Source organism: Saimiri boliviensis, chromosome 20 (assembly GCF_048565385.1).
Source record: "Saimiri boliviensis isolate mSaiBol1 chromosome 20, mSaiBol1.pri, whole genome shotgun sequence".
Lineage (NCBI taxonomy): Eukaryota > Metazoa > Chordata > Mammalia > Primates > Cebidae > Saimiri > Saimiri boliviensis.
Genome location: NC_133468.1, coordinates 31,566,393 through 31,571,973, shown reverse-complemented (window position 1 = coordinate 31,571,973; position 5,581 = coordinate 31,566,393). Strand labels below are relative to the sequence as shown.

Sequence of the window (5,581 nt, the reverse complement as noted above, 5' to 3'; positions counted from 1 at the left end):
CCACCTGGTGACATCTGTTATCAATAAGCGCCTTCATGCTTCTTCCTCATCCCAATCCCATCCCATCATCCCTTCCTGGAGACCTAGGGAAGGATTGGACAGAAGGGATCAGAGAGGATGCTCACAGGAACGCTCTCTCCACGGGGAAAACTGGGCTGTTTTTATCACCTAAGGAAACCGCCATAGACCGTTCTCCAAAGACCACCATAAAGCAGGTGGGTTTGTTTTGTTTTTTGTTTTCGTTTTTTTTTTTTTTTTTTTGAGATGAGTCTCACTCTGTAACTCAAGTTGGAGTGCAGTGGTGCAATCTCAGACAGGGCGCCGTGGCTCACGCCTGTAATCCTAGCACTTTGGAAGGCCGAGGTGGGTGGATCACCTGAGGCCAGGAGTTCAAGACCAGCCTGGCCATCATGGTGAAACCCCATCTTTAAAAAAAAAATGGTATAATCTCAGCTCACTGCAACATCTACCTCCCAGGCTCAAAAGATTCTCCTGCCTCAGCCTCCTGAGTAGCTGGGACTACAGGTGCATGCCACCACGCCCATCTAAATTTTTTTGTATTTTAATAGAGATTTTAATTCATCATGTTGCCCAGGGTGGTCTCAAACTCCTGAGCTCAGGTGATCTGCCCGCCTTGACCTCCCAAAGTGCTGGGATTACAGGTGTGAGCCATCACACTCAACCCATATCTTATCCTGGGATGAAGAATGACTACATAATTTGCAAGTCCTGCTGCAAAATGAAAATGCAGTGCCCTTGTTCAAAAGCAAAAACAAGCTGAGCTTGGTGGCCCATGCCTATAATCACAGTGCTTTGGGAGGCTGAGGTGGAAAAGTCATTCAAAGCCAGGAGTTCAAGACCAGCCAGGACAACATAGTGAGACCCTGTCTCTACAAATAGTGAAAAACTTTAGCTGGGTGTGGTAGTGTGTACCTGCAGTCCCAGCTACGCAGGAGGCTGAGTCAAGGCAGGGATCGTTTGAGCCCAGGAGTTTCAGAATGAGACCTTGTCTCAAAAAAAAAAAAAAAAAAAGAGGCAGGGGGCCAGGTGTGGGGGCTCACGCCTGTAATCCCAGCACTTTGGGAGGCTGAGGCAGGTGGATCATGAGGTCAGGAGTTCAAGACCAGCCTGGCCAAGATGGTGAAACCCCGTCTCTACTAAAAATACAAAAATTAGCCAGGTGTGGTGGCGTGTGCCTGTAATCCCAGCTACTGAGGAGGCTGAGGCAGAGAATCGCTTGAACCTGGGAGGCAGAGGTTACAGTAAGCAGAGATCATGCCACTGCACTCCAGCCTGGGCAACAGAGTGAGACTTCGTAAAAAAAAAAAAAAAGCAGGAACAAAGCATTTTTTGTTTTTGTTTGCTACAATTTCTCAACCTGTTGTGGTATTCTTTTATTTGCTATTTAATGTTGCACTCCCTTGGGCATGGGGACACACTTTCAAAACATAAATTCATGCTTGAACTCCGGAGGCAGAGGTTGCAGTGAGCCGAGATTGCACCACTGCACTCCAGCCTAGGCAACAGAGCAAGACTCTGTCTTGGAGGAAAAAAAAATTATTAAGAATTTCAAGGCCAGCGCAGTGGCTCACACCTGTAATCCCAGTACTTTGGGAAGCCAAGGAAAGCAGATTGCTTGAGCACAGGAGTTCCAGAGCAGCCTGAGCAATATGTGGAAACCTTGCCTCTATAAAAAGTTAAAAAATTAGCCGGGTATGGTGGCACACACCTGTAGTGCCAAGTACCCCAGGGGGCTGAGGTAGAAGAATCACTTGAGCCTGGGAAGTTACAGTAAGCCGAGATCGTGCCACTGCACTCCAGCGTGGGTGACAGACAGAGTGGGAGAGTGGGATCCTGTCTCAAAGAAAAAAACAGAAAAAGAATTTCAAAATGACAACCTCAAAGCATTAAAACCCAAGCACAGAACCCCTTCCTGAGCTTGGGGCCCTGTAAGACTGCAACCATGGTTACACACATTAGATTGGCCCTGCCTGGAACATTCTTCAGGATCCCCTTTTACCGGTCTTTGTCCAGTGAGGGTAGAGACACTGAAGTGTAAGCTACCCGAGGCGGGGAATTCTAAGTGCTGCTGACACCATGTACCTTTAATCACAGCCTCAGGAGGCTGTGGTCCTGACAGCTCTTTAAGACACGGGGAAGTAAAATCCTCTTGGTCTAAGGCTTGGGATGCCACAGGGCCCTGGGTTTCAGAATGAAACTGTCCCCTCCTTAGCCCCCTAAGCTTGACTTGTTGGGTTCTCAGAACCCTGAATTAGAGTCAGAAACCTCCTGAGCCATTTGCTTCCCTGACATACAGTCCAGACAAGTGTCCCAAAACACCTTCTCTTTTTCGCTCTGTCTGTTGCTCCCTGTGGTAGACAGAATGATCTGGACAAAGATGTCCACATTCTAATCCCTGAAACCTGAGAAGACTCCCAAAACACACATTGCAGATGTGATCTTGACATGGGTAAATTAAGAATCTTTTTGTTTGTTTCCTTACTTATGGGAAATTTTAAATTTGCATTTAAGTTTTTAAAAAAAGAATCTTTTTTTTTTTTGAGTCAGGGTCTTGCTCTGTGGCCCACTAATGTGATCACGGCTCACTGCAGCCTCCAACTCCTGGGCTCAAGCGATAGATCCTTCTTCTTCAGCCTCCAGAGTAGCTGGGACTGCAGACAGGAGCCACCATGCCCAGCTAAGTTTGTGTTTTGTAGAGACAGAGTCTCGATATGTGGCTCAGGCACATCTACAGTGCTGCAATCATAGCTTATTTCAGGCTTGAACTTCTGGGCTTGAGAGATCCTCCCACCTCAGCCTCCTGAGTAGCTGGGACAGCAAATGTGAGCCACCATGCCCAGCTAATTAAAAAAATTTTTTTGCTGGGCGTGGTGGCTCATGCCTATAATCCCAGCACTTTGGGAGGCCGAGGCAGGCCCGAGGTCAGGAGTTTGAGATCGGCCTGGCCAACATGGTGAAACCCTGCCTCTACTAATAATATAAAAATAAGCCAGGCATGGTGGTGCATATCTGTAGTCCCAACTACAAGGGAGGCTGAGGCAGAATCGCTTGAACCCGGGAGGTGGAAGTTGCAGTGAGCTGAGATTGCACCACTGCACTCCAGCCTGGGCGACAGAGCAAGACTCCATCTCAAAAAAAGAAAAAGAAAAAAAGTTTTTGAGAGAGGATCTTTCGATATTGTCCAGGCTAGTGTTGAACTTCTGGCCTCAAGCTCTTCTCCTGCTCTGGCCTCTCCAAGTACTGGGATTACAGGCATGAGCCCCTGCACTCAGCCCCTCAGAAAGCCTTCTTGACCACACCAGTAACAAGGTCTTTTCACAAGTACTCACAGGACCATTAACCTATGTGGCATCTGAAATTCCTTTTGGGGACCTGGGTGCATCCAGGTGTGAATGGTGATCCTTCATACCTATGTCATTTGGCAAAGCGGTTTGCTGGGCTGTGGCAAGAGCTGTCCCTGGACACAAACTACACAGTCATTCTCCATGCAGTATCAGGGCCACACCCCACTGGGGCCAGCTCTGGGAACGAGAGCGAGAAGACCCCCAGGGTAGTGGAGCAGGTCCAAATGCCCCCAAGGTAAAGCTGAAACTGATAACCTTCCACTGCTGCGACAGGCCAGGTCTGTCTTTTGTTGTTGTTGTTGTTGCTATTAATCATGCTACTTTTTTTTTTTTTTTTTTTTGAGACAGAGTTTTACTCTTGTTGTCCAGGTTGGAGTGGAATGGCATGATCTGGGTTCACCGCAATCTCTGCCTCTGCCCGGGTTCAAGCAATTCGCCTGTCTCAGCCTCCCAAAATAGCTGAGATTGCAGGCATGCATGGCCACACCCAGCTAATTTTGTATTTTTAGTAGAGACGAGGTTTCTCCATGTAGGTCAGGCTGGTCTCGAAACCTCGACCTCAGGTGATCTGCCCACCTCGCCCTCCCAAAGTACTGGGATTACAGGCGTGAGCTACTGCGCCTGGACACTTTATTTTAAATTATGTACAAAAATTTAACATGTCACCCAGGGACCATTTCACCCACTGCTCTGTTTCGCCACCAGTCTTTAGTCTCTGTCTTCAGCATTGGTGAGGCAAATACCCTTTCCTAGTGGAAGAGAAATCCATGGTTTGCTGCCCTTTGCCAATAACAAAAATGTTGGAAAGTCAAGTGGCAAAGCTGTTGCCATTAGCATCTTTCTTGTGAACCACATCAAATGATCCAGGGTGCTCCTCTCTGGATCCTACGAGACTTACCTGTTGGTAATGACACCAGTTCTTCCCAGATTAGCACCTCCAGTCACCATACACAGGTTACCAGTGTCAAACTTGATGAAATCAGTAATCTTGCCAGTTTCCAAAACAATCTGAGTGGTATCCCCACCTGATGAGGGGATCAGAGTATCGGATGGTGAGAGCATCATGAGTCACCAGATACGGGATTCCTTTTGTGGCCACAAAGATTTTTCTCTTCGCACAACTTGTACTTGGCCTCCTCAGGTGTAATAAGATGTACTGCAAAGCGACCCTTGGTGTCACAGATAAGACGGAAATTCTCTCCTGTCTTGTCAATGCGGATGACATCCATGAATCTGGCAGGGTAAGTTCTATCAGTTCGGACCTTGCCTTTGATCTTAATGAACCGCTACATGCAAATCTTTACTTCATCTCCTGTCAGGGCATACTTAAGTCTATTCCTTAGGAAATTCATGATGGGGACACTCTCTCAACTTGTGAGGACTGGCGGATGGACAAGGAGCAAGCACACTGGTCCATTTATCCAGAATCCAATGCTTTGGAGCTACTGCCCACTTCAGATGCTTCTCGGGACCACCAACCATGGCTGCATTAGGCAAGGAAACAGGACCTCCGTCTTCTGGTGCATGTAGAAATTGGGGCCGAAGACTACATGCCTGTCTTAATATTATCTTACCGATCTTTGTTCCCAGTCAACCATCTGCCCAGTGTCACTGGCTCTCACTCTTAATTTTAATTTTTTTGTAGAAGGGTCTTGCTATGTTGTCCAGGCTGTTCTTGAACTCTTTAGCTCATGATCCTCCCACCTTGGCCTCTCAAAGCACTGGAATTACAGATGCAAGCCACTGAGCTGAACCACTCTCCCTGTTTTGTGAATGTTATTCTTTGCCTGTGCCCTAGCTTTTTGCCTGGTAAGGTGAGGTTGTGTCAGGCAAAGTCTTTTTTTTTTTTTTTTTTGCTGGAGTCTTGCTCTGTTTCCCAGGCTGGAGTGCAGTGGCACAATCTTGGCTCACTGCAGCCTCTGCCTCCCAGGTTAAAACAATTCTCTTACCTCAGCCTCCCGAGTAACTGGGATTACAGGTGCCCACTACCATGTCCAACTAATTTTTGTATTTTTAGTAGAGACAGAGTTTCACCATATTGGCCAGGCTGGTCTCGAACTCCTGGCCTTAAGTGATCCACCTGCCTTGGCCTCCCAAAGTGCTGTGATTACAGGCCTGAGCCACCACACCCGGCCAAAGGAGTTGAAGTCTTAAAGAAGAAACAGAGGAAAACAGCAGAGGGTCCAAAAAGCAGAAAAGGATTCTAGGGGTTGTAA

At 47.5% G+C, this 5,581-nt stretch overlaps 1 pseudogene; it reads right to left on the bottom strand.

The window, feature by feature from the left end:
• Positions 1 to 1,045: 1,045 nt before the first annotated feature.
• LOC141582415 (small ribosomal subunit protein eS4, X isoform-like) lies at positions 1,046 to 5,083 on the bottom strand (annotated as a pseudogene).
• Positions 5,084 to 5,581: the final 498 nt, after the last annotated feature.